The 17,609-nt window shown below is 49.5% G+C and overlaps 1 long non-coding RNA gene across 1 annotated transcript; it reads right to left on the bottom strand.

Moving 5' to 3' along the window:
* Positions 1-2,403: 2,403 nt before the first annotated feature.
* On the bottom strand, positions 2,404-15,893 carry LOC118021630. Its single transcript, XR_004682246.1, has 3 exons — positions 14,551-15,893; positions 7,020-7,105; positions 2,404-4,826 (listed from the first exon to the last, which is right to left on the bottom strand). It is a non-coding gene; the product is annotated as an uncharacterized LOC118021630 (long non-coding RNA).
* Between the last annotated feature and the right edge of the window lie 1,716 nt (positions 15,894-17,609).

Genomic DNA, 17,609 nt, shown 5'->3' with positions numbered 1-17,609 from the left:
AATAAATAGGTTTTCGAGTTCACTAATGGTTATAAAATTTGGATTGATGGCCGTGTCTCACTGTATTATCTACCCACCTAGCAGACAGTGTCCGAACACACTGCCAAACGCTCAAATGCACCTTACAATGGAAGAGCTGGGGTGGCCAGGGTTCCTGGGATTAGCACGAGAGGCGGCTTCTGGGGCGGCTCAGGGCTGCTCTCGCCCCTATGAACCAAGCCCCGCACAAGGCCACGCTGCTCAGGCCAGGAGGCCGAACTGCCCATGATATGATGCTGCTCATTAAGAGTCTCTCCATCTTCACTGACCTTGATTTAAAATAAAAGGACGCATTTTTATTTCAGAGTGGATGCCCATTATTCTTTTTTTTTTTTTTAATATTTTGTTTATTTATTTTACAGAGAGAGACACAGTGAGAGAGGGAACACAAACATGGGGAGTGGGAGAGGGAGAAGCAGGCTTCCCGCTGAGCAAGGAGCCTGATGCGGGACTCGATCCCAGGACCCTGGGATCATGACCTGAGCCGAAGGCAGACACTTAATGACTGAGCCACCCAGGCGCCCTGATGCCCATTATTCTTATTTGGGAAGGGACACCTCCTGACTCCAGCAACACCTGACAACATGTACGGTAACAATGCATGGTGGACTCTTACTACTGGTTCAAGAACCCTCATGAGAACCCCTCGGAGGATCCAACACACATCTACGTGGGTGGAGAAATGCAGTCATGCTCATGAGAGTGCACAGGCCGCTGTGGACAAACGACACAAAGTCTCGGACCCTGGAGTCCTCATGACAGGAGGCATTGGAGAGGGCGTGCAGGGGTGCGAGGGTCCCCAGCTCTGGGGATCCCAAACAGACCAGATTCAGCCACTTGTCACTGACAAAATCCAAAGAGAGAAACAACTGGTGGTGAAACCAGAAAGGAATTTAGTTCAGCGAGGCTGACACCAGGAATACGGTGGACCAAGATCTCAAAGACGGTCTCCAAAGTGCTGAACATACTTCCAGGTTTATAGAAGGAAAATGTGGGGCAAAGCGGATGGGCACGTGCCCGAGGGCAGAGAAGGTCAAGTGGATACTGTCTTGGGGTCAATCATGGGCGGAGTCTTCCTGGCTCAGGGCAGTCCTTGTTGCTTGAGAGGGTAATTTCGGTGCCATCCGGGGATGTTTTGCCTTCAGGGTCTTCCCCCTGAGTCCAAAAACAAGTTGGAAAGAACCCAACTGGCAAGTTTCAGGTCAAAATGGAAGCAGCTGAAGTCCTCTCTCAGAGTGGGGGTCCTGGAGACCAGCTTCCCTGGGGAGGAGGGCGCAGCCCCGAGAATCCGGTCTGAAGAACCTGGGCCTCCTTCAGAGTCAGTGATGGAAAGCCTGGTGGGGCAGGCAAAGGGAGTGCTCCTTGTCTCTCCAGCTAGAGGATGGCAGGAGGCAAGGGGCATGGGGAAGCTCAGCCCGGCGCAGGTGGGCAGCATGAATCGGAACGTGGAGAGTGTTGGCCCAGGACTCAGGAGGCCGTGGCCGTAATCTGGGCATGAAGGGCTGAGAACAGGCTGTGTCCACAGTCCCGGGCAGGATGATGCAGCCCTCAACGCCCCGTGCCCCCTGGGATACAACGCTTGGGCTCACGCACGCAAGTGGAAAGTCTGAATCACTGGTTCTGGACTCCTGGGCACAAAGGGGTTACGTTATCCCCCCACCCCACCCCAAATTCTCCTCATCCTTGCTGCACCCATCTTTTTTCACTATCTTCCTCCTTGGAAAGGAAGAGTCTCCCATGTACCCAGGCTGTGAGGGAATGGAATGAGCAGAAATGGGGAAGTAAAGATGTTCCCCAAATCGGAATATGACTTGGATCCAGTTTGGTTTTCAGGAGAGACCCTTACTTTATTACGTAAATTAAAAGCTTTTTTGCATTCACTCTGGGGGAGGGATAAAAAGTGTTCTATCTGACCAGGATCCATGGGAGTTCATAACAAGGAACCGAGCCAGCAGGCAAAGTCTTAAATATACGCACGCGCACCCCAGGGATGATGAAAACAAGACCTTTTCCTGGGTATTGTTTCATAGGTTTGGCTGCAGTTTCCAAAATTTGTGTGTCTCATTATTAGCACAATGTTCTACGTTTACCCCCTAGTAAATATTTTTGCAAGATAATATTTAATGATAAAGGTATTTTGCTCACCAGACTGTTCCCCGTCAACAACTGGAAGCTGACCTCTAACTTGCCCAAAGCTGAGCAAACAGTGGTGGTGGATATTCTCATCTGTCGCTTCTAAAAACGCCTTCCTTTTAAAATCTGGTATGAAAGGGTTTCCTCTATCCAAACCCCACCCCCTCCTCCTGGGGAAAAAAAAAAAAAAAAGTGTACCAAAATGAAAGCTTCTGATGAATCTTCTTTTTTTCTGCCTTTTCTGAAATGCTCCTTGGACCAGGAGAAAGCTGAGTTTTTCTGCAAAGCAGGAGAGTTGGCACTGATGGATAGAATGCGGTTTGGGATAACTTTGCTATCCCACCTGCGTCAGGGAGGATGAGATTCGTAACCATGCAGGATTATGACGTGGGATCATAGAGAGTTTGAATTTTCAACCTTTCCCTCATTGTCTCCTTTCCTCCCCCCAAAACCGTGTCTGGAAGCGAGGCTCTGATAAAGGAGCGCTTGTGTGTTGTGCTGAAGTCACTCGCAGCCACATGCGGACAGACTGTTATTCCCTGGGGAGTCTGGATGTCTCAGGTGCCATCGTGACTTGCCAGAACGTTGCCCAAAGTCACCTCCCTTCCCCGGGCGTCAGGATCCTGGGCGTCCAACGAGGAGCCTGGAATGCCACTATGTTGGCAGTCGTGGATTTTCCCAGATAGCAGGCAACAATGGCAGGCTTTTACAAAAGACCTTGCTCCTGGAGATTTGGAACCTCAGGCTAGCCAGTTCTGAGATCTAACGCTCCGTCCTCCATTGACATCGACCTTATGGAGACAGACGTGAAGCCACGAGCCCAACACACAAACCCAGTCCCGGCTGCCCCTCTGTGGCGTGTTCCTGCAGCATAAAGAACCTGGGAGAGGTGTGTGGCCTCCCCTCCCCAGAGGGCTTGTTTCCTAAACACGGGGAGGCCCGGGGTGACCCAGCGAGTCCTTTATAGCTCCCCCTCGGCTGTGGGGAGCACTTGTGGTTGGTTTCCTTCTATTTACAGGGACCCGACTGCTAGAAGGTGGGATGCAAATTCCAGTCCATATGCTATGGAGAAGGAAAAGTTCCCAAAGTGGATCGATGACTATTTTTATAGTCACAGCTAATAATTTACCATCTGACGCCCTGGGGCTCGCCTGCGCCTAAAAATAGTTGTTCCTGAGCTCATGGACAGGGGCAGGGAATGCAGTTGACAACAGGCGAGCCTCACCACATCAACCCTGAACCATCAGGAAGAACACAACACAATTGAATCCAACCACCGAGATTTGATTTTTAAAAGATGGATGTGACAGTTGATTTTCCATTCATTAGATTTGTAAAGATATTTTAAGGATAGAAATAAAATGACAGCCAATCGGATGCAGCCTTTGGGCTTAAGACGGAGTCTAAAATTGTATTAGGTCACCTCTTTAGCAGTGGTTTAGCGACATCAGAGAACCCGGTTAAAGCAAATGGCCCACTCAGGGCTGACAGCTGACCCTCAGCCCAGCCGACAGCACCGTGATGGGGTCAGGGCCCCCCAAGGGACGGCTTGGCCACAGGCAGACTTGAAACTTGGGCTTCTCCAGTGCCGGGCACTTTGCTGCCGGCATAATGCGGAAGGAAACAGAGTGGCTGACGTTCCTTTCTCCCCAGTGCAAAGCGTGGATTATTGGGCCCTTGTCCAAGGACTGAAAACAGCTCCCTCCAAGTACTTTTTTGATAGCTGATATTTATTTAACAAAGGAGCTAAAATTTCTTTGTATGTTTGGGCTTGAATTTTTATGGAATATTTGATTCACGTACATATGCTGAGAACTTCCTATGACTAATACAGGAAAGGTAGCTCAAACAGGGAGTACAAGCCCAGGGGTTTTTGTTTTTGTTTTGTTTTTACTTTTGCTACTTTTCCTTTGGCTTCTTTCTCGCTATTTTTAAAGTCACATTTATTATGCTTTTCTGTGGATACATCTGACTACCTATCTACCCTTCTGTCTATCGATCGATCAATTGATCTTGGGATGGAGAAATTAAATGGGGGGGTTCAAGTTGCAAGTGGATTGCTTCACTCACCTCCCTATTAATATATTTTAAATTCTCAGCTACGTGCAATGGAGTTTTGAACCTAAACATACAGTGAAGTGTCAGTCCTTGTGACAAGATATTAAAAGGAGGGTGGAGGTGGGCAGAAAGAGAAAGCATGGGTGGTTTAATTGACACTAGACAAAATCTTTATCTCTAAACAGGAGAGAGAATGCTTGTTATTTCTATGCATGTTATTTCTCTGCCTTAACCTTAGCTGAGACTGCAGGTACACACAGAAATCACCTTTGTACAGAGGAGATGGTTTCTGATAAAGAAGACACACTTCTCTCTCTCTCTCTCACACACACACGTGCGCACACACACACACACAGGGACCATCTCCCCACCACCTAGAAGTGAATCAGAGGCATCCATTGGAATCCAGTCTCGCGGGACGGGTGACCCAGAAGGAGAGGGTGAGTGGGGTGCAGGCTGGTGTGGTTTGTCTTGCTGGTCGGCTGAAGTGTACTTCCTGGAGTTGGGTTTCTTTCAATATCTGAGATCAGTCCTAATAACCAGGCTGTGGGGCTTTCAGATGGAGGCTCATGGATCCGACGCTGTTTCCAGCATTTCTGTATGTTTTCATTCAAATGGAGAAAAATGGGGAGAAAAATGAGTGTGACCAGGCTGTTTTGGAGCAAAGACTATGATGCCATATTGTTTGATTTTATAAGGAAACCCTGCAAGAGTCTAACATTGAAACTAAGCTTAGGTGCCAAGTGCTTTATTAGGTCTGTTTTAGGACGACAAATACTGTATTTTACTGAGATAACACTACATAGGGGACTAAGGAAAATATGTCCTGTGTGTTGTAGAATATATAAAATGGCTTTCAGTGGTAGAGCTTGAAGATTGCAGCAATCGCTTATCACTGTGGAGGAAGACATCTGGTGGTATGGATTTTCTTACACAAGGACAAGTTTTTCCATTGTAGTATAGTCCAGGCACATTAGTCCCTGATTTTTATTAATCAATAATACATTTGGTGCAGGTGAAGAGAATTTTAGGAGTTATCTTAGAACTTTTTTCCATTAAATTTACTCATATTTTAAGATATTTATTTATTTGTCAGAGAGAGAGCACAAGCAGGGGGAACTGCAGAGGGAGAGGGAGAAGCAGGCTCCCCGCTGAGCAGGGGGCCAGATGCTGCTCCATCCCAGGACCCTGAGATCATGACCTGAGCCGAAGGTGGACGCTTCACCGACTGAGCCACCCAGGCACCTATATTTTCCATTCCATTTCCACTATATATCTAATAGCAGGAACTTTTTCTCACCTCAGTTAAAAATAACACAGACTACCTTACTTAAGATTAGTCCTCATTGTAAAAGATTTTAGAAGTGTTAGCATATGTAAATCTTTTAGAAATAGGTCTTGTAGCTTCTCTAACTTGATCTCATCTCTTTCCCCTTCATATGACTAGAGCCTCGTTCTAACAAAAAACAAACAACAACAACACCAAGGGACTTAGGCTAAGTTTAGGTTTCATAAGTTGGAAACTGCCAGTTTTCTCAAGAATATATCTCTGTGGTCTCAGACATGCTTTCAACTTGAAAGAGGCAGAAATTGGCCCAGAAAATTGCAGACGGTCAAGCAGGATGCAGAAGAGAAATCCCAGCACAGTGACTGGAGGTGAAAGGGAGCAGGTGCTTGGAGAAAGTCCTGCTGGATCCCCTGAGCTTTAGAAAGGATGGGAGAGGGGCACTCTGCTTCTCTTGGGGTCAGTATTGTCAGGTCCCAGTGACCTATGCAGGACCAACCACCAGCACCCGCAATGCAAGTGTCCTGTTGAAATGTGCTAGAACATACTTTTAGATTACACTTATGTCATTTATGCAATTGTTCTCATCACCAGGTGGTCTGGATAATAAAAACCATTCCAAGAACTCAAGAAAACCATCCTATTTTAAAGTCAATCTCTTGTGAGGATTTTTTTCTTCCAGATATTCTGAAGAAAGAAGCAGCCTGCTGATAGTCTAGTTCAGGGATGATTGGCAAGCCAACAATAATGCTCTTGATTTTTTTTTTTTTTTTGAAAGAGAAGAAGAAAAAAAGCTCATCAGAAAGCAGTTTGAAGACTTAGAACAAAAGGTCATGCAACATAATCAGATCCTGGGGAAGACTAGACCTTTGATTGGGCAGACTCCTGAGAGATACGGAGCAGGTGTCCAAGCTGGAGCTTGATGGAACATTGAAGAATCTCTTGCATGGTCTCAGAGAAGAGGAAAGAAAACTTTCTAGGATGAGAAGTTTGCTTGGGCCAAATGGTGTTGACATGGGAACATAGAAGAGCATCCAATCTCCTGACTAGCAAGCAACTGTTGGAATGTTTGCCACCAATGCATTTTATGTTTCAGACCATGAAATGGGACCTCAAGAATAAGAGTGTTCTACAACACTCCAACCAGTGGTTCTCGCTGGGGATGGTTTGGATGTCCCCCCACCGGGGTGGGTTGGGGGACACTGTATAATGTCTGCTTGTCACAACTCACGGTGGGTGCTATTAACATCTAGTGGGTCAGGGCTGGGGATGAGGCTGAACTACCACAGTGCACAGGACAGCTCTCCCCCCCCCCCCCCCCCCCCCCCCAGGCAGACAGAGAATTATCTAGGCTGAAATGTCAATAGGTCAAGGTTGAGAAAACATAGTCTAAACTATTTGGAATGAAATGGGTCTGATATCTTAAATTTATATATGTCATATATAAATTTTCTCATGCATATAAGACTATATGGAGAGCCTTAGGGCTGTTAATGAATCTTACCATTGTATGAACTCACTCACTGCTCTGGAGTTAAGTCAGATCTTGTAAACCAGTGTTTTCTTGGCTAAGTTAAAAAGCTGTTTTTCCTGAAAATGAAGAGGAAAGCAGTGCTGGATTATAAAGGTAACCTTTCGATTTGCAGACAGAGGCTGCTAGCAGTACCAGTCAGGATTTGCTCTCTCTTTGTGGCCTCGGTTTCCTCATCCATCACAGGGTGAGAAAAACACTATCCATGTCAGAGTTTCCCAGAGTATTAAATAATATAAAACATTCATCTTCACGCTGTGGGCACAAGAAACCCTGAATAACTATTTGCTATAATTTTGCAGTTTTTAGCATCGTACCTGAGTTATTACATGGAGACAAATTTATATTCAGAGTGACCGACAAAAATAACATATCAACACAGGATCTTGTGGGTTGATTAAAATGAATAAATACAACCACATAAATTCACAATAAGACTTATTTTTCCAGGCCCTCATCCCAAACTGTGAAGTGAGCAAAGGTGGCATCTATGGATAGAATGAACCCACTTCCCATCATAACAGACAGGGATCTTCAGCAGGACAGCCCGTGAGCAGTGACCAACGCTAAACCCGTGTTCACCATGAAGCAAGTCCCTTCTTGAGCGATTCCCAGGACAGGGCACTCGCCTCCAGGAGGAGTCTTGTTTTCTCACTAGTTCTCCTCGTCGAGTCTGAAATTTAAACACCGTCTTGCCAGGCTTTCTTGGCTGTGATTTATGCAAGGATGTTCCTAGGAACCTAATGAATCCTCCCGGATGGTTGAGTCACTGGCTCTGACGTCAGGTTTTATCTTCCCGCCTGCAGATGAAAGGGACCAGGAGGCTGCTGGAGCTCCGAGCCTTCCCACCGCCGTCTGTCTGGAGCGGGACCCACAGAGGCTGACTCAGCTGAGATTTGCCCAAAAGCATTGTGTGAGCTCCAATACCCGGGCTGCCGGGTGATTCAGTCATGCAAGTGGCAACCGCCGCTGTCTGAATTTTCACCTGGAAGAGGGGGTCAGTGTCTGATGCACGAAAAGGGGACATCCATACTGCACACACAGTGGGGTCGTTTATCTGTACTCACCACTGTGTGAACACTCGGGGGAGGAGGGGGACAGTTTTATTGTCCCGAGGACCCTGGACCACTTCCCACCGGGGATGCTTCCAAACCAACAGCCTTGGGATGATGTCACTAATTTAACAGAAATGACACGTGTCTCTCTGAGGGACCGGTCACAAGTCAAACAGCACAGCTGAGCTTCAAAGTGCCGTGAGGATCCTTGGAATGCTTCTGGGTGGAAGGTCCTCAGGGTCAGTTTACCTGGATAATCTCTAAGTCCTGCTCTTTAGATAGACAGGCAGGCAGACAGAAGGACGTGCATATCTAGGCTGCAGCCCCAGGGCCTCCAGCTCCAGCTATTGTTAACAACTCCTGGGGGGCCTGGAACCAGGGGGTCTGCCCCTCCCCGACAACCACATTCCCTTCCGTAGCCATGGTCCCTCAGACTCCTGGCATTTTGGTATTAAAATGCCAGTGCTATATTTGGGGAAGTAGGGATGTGTGAGAAGAAAGTCTCAGTTACTCAAAAGTAGAGAGCAAAGGACACGATGACCCCGAGCTTCTGTAAGCCAACACCTCGTGGAGGTTCCCAGTCCTCCAGCGGAGGTGCCGTGGGACAACGGAACAGAAATCGCTAGCCACGAAGGAAAATCACATTAGAGAAGAACATCACCCGAACGGAGAACAGGGAACATCTGCTGGAGATGCTGCTCGAGGGCCTGGGCCTGTTCTATCAGCAGTGGACAGTGTTTTCCTGAAAGGGACCTAAAGGTGACGGCTGTCCTCAGTCAGGGGCCCTGGCGCTGTGTGTCTCCGGTCCGCCCAGAGAAAGCCCCATTCCATACAGAGCAGGGACGCCTCCTTCCATGTTTCTATTAGGAACTCGAAGACCCAGATTGTGTGAGCAAGTGCTTTTTACTTTTCCTAAGAGAGAAACTTCCCCTACCAAGGAGAGCAGAATTCTCTAATGTCCCGCATGAATACAAGAACACCCCTTCACTAAAAGGAAACATGACAGCCAGCGGGATGCCACTCACCTTACTTCCAGGGACATAAACCCTCCTCCCGGCCCCAGGAGGTCACAGGGGACATGCCGGCTGGGCACCCTGCTCAGGCCTTCGGGTCTGCCCGAGCTCCACTACTCAACACTTTCTCCATCGCCCCAGAGCTGCTCCCAACAGTGAAGCATGTTCAAGAAGCAGGGCATTCCGCCGGCGTCCCAGGGGGACAGTAAAAGAGAAGCCAGTTGCTCACTGCTGCTCAGCCCTGTCTTTATTGAAACAATCTGTTTTCATTATTTCAATCAATGGTGTTATTACATGTATTCTCTGAACCTTTACGCAAGTGGAATCATGTAGAAAATGCAGTAAATAAGTAAGATGAGATGAAGACCAGAGAAGACTGTGTTTCCAGGCATAAGAACGATAGCGATGTCAGTAAGGACCTGTCCGCGCTCCTCCAGCCCCACTGGCTGGTGCCGCTGAAGCCCCTGGCCAGTCCCCTGGGCGTGGTCACCTGAGACCAGGTGTCACCTCCGCACGGGTCCCTGTTCTGCCCTCCCACTCCTGCCGGCAGCTAAGGGTCTCCCTGCAGCCTCTCTTCAGGCTACCTCCAGCTGCCGCGGGGCTCCGTGAAGCCTCTGTCCCCGGGCCCACATGCACGGGTCCCCACACTGTCCCGGCTGAGCTATTGCCTTTTCCCAGGGGCAGTGAGGAAGGATGCCCAATAGCAAACCGATCCTAGCTGCCTGTGGCCGCGTTGCGGGCACCTGTCTGAGGACCACGACGGACTGAATGTTGTGTCCCCCATGTGTTGAAGCCTGACCCCCGAGGTGGTGGTCTTAGGAGATGGAGACTTGGAGAGGGGATGGGGTCATGAGGGTGGGGCCCCCAGGAGGCAGAAGTGTCCCTTATAAAGAAAGAGGCCCCAGGGAGCCCCTCGCCCCTTCCCCCACGTGAGGACACCGCGAATCAGGAAATGGGGTCTCTGCAGACACTGGATCTGCAGGTGCCTTGATCTCAGACTCCAGCCTCCAGAGCTGGGGGGACAAACGTCTGTTGTTCATAAGCCCCCCACCGTGTGTGACTGTGTGTGTGTGTGTGCGTGTGTGTGTGTTACGGCAGCAGGAATGGATGAGGAGGAAATGCCATGTGTGTTTTAAGGCGGTATCCATACGATCTTATTTAAGGATGGTGTGAGATACTTGAGGGGTTCCAGAGGAGGGTGCTGTGTGTGTCTGCACCCCTCAATCTTGTCTGGAAGATTCGATTTTGGAATGAGGGGAAAACCTCAGTCACCTCTGAAGCTTGCGGTTTATCATCATTAGCAGTAAATAGCGATTCTAAGGAGCATTATGATAACTTTCCTGAGAGTATCTTCTCAGAACTTAGGCAACAAGAGGACCCATTGCAGGGGACCTTCCCTGTCCTTGCTCAGACGTCACTTGGCACCAGGACAGACCTCCTGCAGCTACCCATCTCTTAGAGTCCACACTGTGTGGTTAAACAGCAAACCATGCTCACAGGAGCCCCCATGACATATTTATATTATCTCAGTAATGTTCATATATGAAAGATTTGCAATTATTTCCAGATGAAAAGAGAGGCCACAATGCCCTGCAAGGCCAAGGGCAAGGTGGTGGCACAATAGGGACTCAAGCCCAGGTCCCTGCTGTTTCCTCCCCACACAGCCAGCTTCCGAGCTCTGAAAATCACAGAAATGGGCACTCCCTCAAAAACATCAAGAACCTCTTGGAAGACGTGACATGAAAGGAAGAGGGGACAAACCCTGCACGCCCGTTCTTCCTTCTGCCACCTGGCCCGTTGCCCCCTCTCTTTCTGGGGCTGAAGAGCTAGCTGTGTGCATCGCATCCCCTCCCGCCCAAGATGGAGAAGGTCTGGGTGTTGGGGTGCTCCATAGTTCCCTGGGTGTGGGGCACCAAGCCCTCGCCTTGCTCATTCCCCAGGCGTCAGACCCAGGATGCACCCTGTAGCCTTGAGATGGTTTCGAGATGCAAATCTCAGGCAGAACAAAGCTCTGTAGCTGGATGCAGAACTCACATTTCATGCATTTTTCTCCTTCTCCTTCTCCAAAATGAGATAACTAAGACAATGAGTTACTCAAAAAAATAAAAGGGCGGGGGGCGCCTGGGTGTCACAGCCGGTTAAGTGTCTGATTCTTGGTTTTCAGCTCAGGTCTGATCTCAGAGTCGTGAGATTGAGCCCCGAGTTGGGCTCTGCGCTCAGCACGGAGTCTTCTGGAAACTCTCTTTCTCCTTCGCCCTCTCCTTCTCCCCTTGCTCATACTCTCTCTCTCTCTCAAAATAAATAAATCTGGGGCACCTGGGTGGCTCAGTTGGTTAAGCATCTGCCTTCGGCTCAGGTCATGATCCCGGGGTCCTGGGATCGAGCCCTGCATCGGGGTCCCTGCTCAGTGGGGAGCCTGCTTCTCCCTCTCTCTCTGCCTGCCGCTCTGCCTACTTGTGCTCTCTCTCTCTCTGTCAAATAAATAAATAAAATCTTAAAGAAAAAATAAATAATCTTTAAAAAACAAATAAAAATAAATAGAAGGGACTTTCTATTTCCTTTTTCAAATATGTTCTAGATAATTCTCAGAACGCCCCTGAGTGATAACAGATGTCCTCTCACAGTTTTGACCTGTGGAAGGCCAGTGGACCTGGTTAATGATGACAAGAACTGTAGGGAACATGACCAGCACAGTCAGGGGACGCCTCCAAGATTTCCATGCCTCCAAGATTTCCATCTCTCCACCTCTGCTCTCAGATTACTTTTCTTCCAAAATGGCTTATCTGGTGCTTAACTAAGGCATTTGAGCTGAATTATTAGCATCAAGGAGAACACTGAAGGCAGGTAGTGACTGGTCCCTTCTTTTTCCAAAGCGTACCAAAACATGCCCATTTCTTTCTTTCTTTTTTGGTGCATGTTCAGGACTCAGGATTTGTATGGTATTTAAAGAGAAGCTAAATTTTTAATCTCTGAGCCATGGGCCTTGGGTGACGTTCAAGTTCCCCCTGAATCTTCTGATTTTTACTCTGGTTCAAAACCACAGCTCCATGTGTAGTTGAGATGGCATTTTCCTCCTGTCCATGACTTCTGCATTTAGTATCAAGTCGTGGGCTACATGCGCGGCTTGGCAATGAGCATGGCGCTCTTCCATGCGGTCCACCACAGGAGTGCTAGCCTCTACCTTGGGGATTGCTCCCCAGAACGAACTAGAGTCCTCCATCCCCGGCAGGGGCAGGCCGATGTGGGCATGGCCTTGCTCCTCAGAATGCCAGCATAGAGATGTGAGAAGCTGTTCTTAGTGGGGTGCTCGATACAGGAAATGAAAGAGGGAACCAATGGTTTCTACCAACTTAGAGCAGAACCGAAAGTCTGCAAATAAAAGTTACAGATCCTTCATCACAGCCCCCCTCCCCCTGCACAGGCTGCATGAAAACACGCGATTCTCTAAGAGACTTGCCTTTTTTCAAGAGCTCTTGAGTCATCTTGGTTTCTGTCTCCTAATTTAGATTTGACTTGGAAAACAATAAAATAAAATAGTAAAAGCCCTGCATTTCCCTGCTCTGCAAACAAAGCGCTGGGAAGGTCTCACTCCGTGAAAAGACCCTGCTCTGGGACTCTTCGCGGGACCCAACCTAACTGTGCTCGGGTTCACCTTCTTTCCTGGCATTTTTGAAAAAGCAGAGAAGCACCTCAAACCCTAACCTTTGGCTTTATTTCTGGGCCAAACATCTGGGGCTTCCTAAAAAAAGTACACTGAGATAAAGTCATCATTGACTGTGGAAAAGAAGGTTAGGCAGAAAATAAGTTGTATATATTTACTAAACATTAAAGACTAAATAAGCTGCAGAAGAGATTGTAAACCCATGTAATCCGTGCAAGGTCCCTGCTCCAGCCCTGTTCAAGCCTTTCCTCCCTTCTGTTCTTGCTTCTGATTTGCCGAATTCCCCAAAGTTAGAAAACAGAAGGACATACACACAAACGACTTTTTGCCTATCCTCGGGAGTCTAACTTTTGATCCATACCCATCCTATGAACCGTTAGAAGGTCAGATGTGCCCGTTTTTCTGCACTTTGGGGGAAAAAGGGAATCGACCATTATTACCAGACTTCAGACCTCACTTGAACGCTAATAATTAAGCTCGGGTTCCTTACGGGTTACACTACACTCCAGCATTCGTTCTGGGGAAACATTTGGACAGCTCATGCCTACAACTTGCATATAACCTTCCCGGCGACCGGCTCCTTGGAGCTGACAGTTTGGTCAAAATGTGTTTGTGCATCTGGTTTTCTGTCCATCAAGGACACAGCAAATAGATTTTGAATGAGGAGAAAACTGCAAACCCAGGCTTTTATGTTATGAGCGCACCATGTAGAATATTACCATGTCAACATATTTTAATAAGCATTCATTACTTATTGGGCCTAAGAGTGCTTATGCAATACTCCTTTAAATGTGTTTGTAGATTTTATTGTTTGCAATGGGAAATACTTGAAGGCAAGTGTCCTAAATGTCACTCAGGCCTTAGCAAAGGCACGTGTGTGCAGTCGGATCGAAGGAAGCCTGCGAATTCTAAGGCACATCATAAACTGAACATAAGGGGAATAATAGTTTCTTCATTGTATTAACTGTGGGGATACAATAACACCTGTGAATACTACATAAGCTAATATAAAATTACTCCCAAAATAACTATTCTAAGAATAAATTTTTCTAGCCAGTAGTCATCAGTAGGTGAATACACCATCCTTGTCACTTCCTTCTTCTTTTGTTTTTAAGATTTTATTTATTTATTTGAGAGAGAGAGAAAGCACAATCTGGGGGAGGGACAGAGGGAGAAGCAGACTCCCCACTGAGCAGGGAGCCCGATGGGGGGCTCGATCCCAGGACCCCAGGGAACATGACCTGAGCCGAAGGCAGACGCTTAACCAACTGAGCCACCAAGGCCCCCCAACCTTGTCACTTCTGCACCTGTAATGCGCCAGCCCACGTGATTCTAAAGCATGACGTTGCAGCTGCAACAGCATAGCCCGAGTGACACTATCCTAAACAGTCGTCCCCCGACCATCCCTTTCTTTGCCTCTAGAAAATTAAAATCCTTACCTTTGAAAGAAAAGGGAATTCGTATTTGCCAAATACCTATTTTATATCATCCCCATGAAGGTTTGCCAGGAAGATGTCCTTTTTTCATAGCTGTTGCACCAAAGGCTCAGAGAAGTCGAGTGACTTGCCCACAGCCACACAGCTCAGACGGGGCAGGCAGGGCTCAGACCCGGTTCTCAAACCCACCTCATCCTATGACTCCGCGCTGCCTCCCACATGATAAGTCATGCCCCAGCCATCCAGTTTTACAAGGACACACCTCACATTTCTTCAGGGAGTCTCCCCTGGGCCCTTCCTTTTCCTGTAAGGTTAGGGGTGCAACTCCTCTGTACTCACATGCTTAGGAGATAGAGTCCTGTGACATGTGTCAGGCTGCCATCCCAGGCTCGGCTGGTTTTCCCAGAACGGTACGAATGGGCAAGGAAAGTGCAGAGTCTTGTTGGACGGCCCCACCCCAGGTGCTCATGCTCTGAGTCACTGGCCGTGTGTGAGTGCAGGCCCAGGGCAACTGAGTCACCGTAGCCCTCGTCCATGGTCCTTCACAGAGAGCTGCTCCTTGGTGAGAATCTGCTCCCCGTGAGCCTCACTAACACCCTGCTTCTTCTGGGTCCATCTTCTCGTCCACGGCCTGTTCAGAGACTTGTCCCCAAGAGCACTAGACTTGTGGGAACGGGATGGGGAGACAGGCAACCCGCATGGGCCGCTGAGCTGGGAGGGGACCCAGAAGGAGTGTCTAGAATGCGGAAGGGAGATTCCGCCAAGATAAGGACCTTCCTGTTCATTCCGTAGAGACAAGCATGGCTTGTGATCGGTGCCCGCTAACAATTACTCCTCCATCCACTCTGCGGCTCCCGCTGTTAGTGGCTCGGGGAGGGGATGAGGGATCGTGGCCGCCCTTCTGCGGCCGGGCTGCATCTGCCGTGTTCTCCGGACCGCGGTGAACGCGCACCCTCGGATGATGATGCCTCGTGTAGACGCGGCACTCTGTACGCCCGAGCTACCCAGGGAGGACGGTCTGACGGTCTCGTGACAAGGCGGCCAGCAGTGAGTTCGACCAATGCTCAGTCACGGCATCGTCTTAGGTGGGTCTTCGTCTGCCATTGATACCTCCTCTTCGTAAGGAAAGAGCGCTCGGATCGTAAAACGGGGCATGATCACGAGGCACGGGTGAGCATTACGTTCTCGCCATGCGTGCCATCGGCGGTCGCCGCGACCGCTGCTCTCCGTGGGCCCCCCGTCGGGTCCCCGCGCTGTAGTCCTCATCCCGGGCAGTCGGTGTGAGGGTCACGCGCTGGAGCGGGGGCGGCGACGCACGGGCGCAGGTCCAGGCTCGGCCACACCGACAGGGATGGCGGTGTCCACACGAGCTGAAGACTCAGTGTTGCCGTATGTCTGAGTCCCCGGACCCACCTAACAACTTCGGGAGGCTGTTTTCAAATTACTGCTCCTGTTTTTCAAAGAAGAGCCTACCGTAGTCATCCGAACCGGAGGGAACCGTGATGTCCGTCGCCCGCCGGCGCCAGGTCCCGGGCCAGGCTCCTCACGACGTCTCGTGCAGTCCCACTAACTCCAGCATCACAAACCGAAGCCCAGGGAGGTCGAGAAGCAGCCGGAGCGTGGACACGGGAACACAGTCCTACTCCCGGAAGGCATCTGCCCAGGCATCAGCCCCCGAGAGTGGCACACCTGTCTTCGGGACTTGGGGGACAGGTGATTTCACCCCCAGGGAAGTGCCAAAGCCACCCAGCCAGCGGTGGATGCCAGGCCTTCGGGCTCTGCTGCCTTTTCTTTGCTCCTGGGATCTCCTGAAAGGCTATTTCCCAGTGACTAGGCCCCAAAATCGATGCAATAAAGAAGGGTCACTAAAAGGAATCATGGCGAGCGAGAGAAGGTTCTACCCAAGGACTTGAGACAAAAACAAGTGAGCCACCTGGAGAAAAGTGGATTGGGGTTTGACTTCCTGCCACCTCCTGGCACTGGGGCTGCGTGGGGAGCGAGGGTGCGAGCCCCGTGTCGACCACTGGCAGCAGCGAGAGACGGACGCAGACACGGAGCTGTAGACTCTGCCCACGGGGATGACACGATCCAGGCAGGGTTTTGAACTCAATGTTCTCATCTCAGAGGGTCACCAGAACCTGGTACCTAAACCTGGGACAGGAAGGCACGTACTCCGCTGGGCACTGGCTGAACTGAGCCGGTGAGAAGCAGTCATCTTGTGAGCTTGGAGCAAAAGAGGGGCGCTCTGGTGGGATGGGGGAGAATCAACCACAAATGGCTGGCAAATAGGACATGGGAAAAGGCGCCACGCTCCTGAGGGAGGAGGTTCGGGGTCTGTAGACGAGTAAACCAGCCACCTGGGAACACCCAACTCATTCTGTGGTTTAAAAGGCTTTGCACTTAGTTTAGAAGTAATATGTCAAAACACTTGATTTTTTAAATCTGAATGACAGGCAGAGAACCTGCTCTAATAAAGTTTCATTTTCGTTTTCACCAAGTGGCTCTACTCCGAGGCATGGGGCTCTTTCTGCAGCATTCGGTGTGTTTGCAGGAGGGATAAGTCCTTTGAATTCATGTCAAGTGGAAAGAAGGGAACTCGGGTGGGCGACATTGCCCCTGTGAATGTTGCGTATGGATTTCCCCCATCATCTTCCTCTGATCTTCAGCAGCTTCAAATTCTCTAAGAGCTTTTATATTGAAGGTGACAGGGAGAAGGAAAAGAATGAGCACATGCTGGGTGAGTGGCCTCCCTCAAGCCCCTCTGGACAACAGGTTTACCAGAGACGTCTAATATTTTGGATCAAGTGAGTAGCTGGGCTTTATTTAAGATTAAGGTGTGCATGCTGCTGATGACAGGAGTGAAGTAGACATCTGTTCCTTCATGCGTGGCATGGGCAGGTGCAGCACACCCACGCTGGGCACCTAGCCGTCAGAGGTGGAACACTCACCGCCCAGAGGGGCTCCTACTCTGGGGAGCGCGCGGGAGAAAGTGAAGAAACCCAGAGAAGAGGCAGATGCTGGAGGTTCAGGAGAGCAGAGTGGACGCCCCAGGAGGGACTCAGAGCTGGCCATCACAGGATGCTCTCATCCCTTTCTGAAACGCCATCACACCTTGGGAAGGATGCGCAAGGCATTCTCTTAGTACGATTCAACCACCTCATCGTAGACATGAAAACAAATTCCATGGATATATTGTCTAGGTCCATCCTTGGTATTCGGTGGTAGAAGCTCCAACACAGGTCCAGAAATAAGGGCATGCACCTGCCAGTCATCCTCGTGGGCATAATTCCTGACAGCAGGATATGCTCTGTGGTCAGCAGGAATGGCCCGGGTGACTTGTTATCAGATCGAATCAAATGTGGGGCCCTGGTGAGGGAGCCGTGGGCACACACAGGCAC

Source organism: Mirounga leonina, unplaced genomic scaffold, assembly GCF_011800145.1.
Source record: "Mirounga leonina isolate KUSES-001 unplaced genomic scaffold, KU_Mleo_1.0 Mir_175, whole genome shotgun sequence".
In the NCBI taxonomy this organism is placed as follows: domain Eukaryota; kingdom Metazoa; phylum Chordata; class Mammalia; order Carnivora; family Phocidae; genus Mirounga; species Mirounga leonina.
The sequence above is the reverse complement of the archived record's forward strand: the minus strand, read 5'-3'. Positions and strand labels throughout refer to the sequence as shown.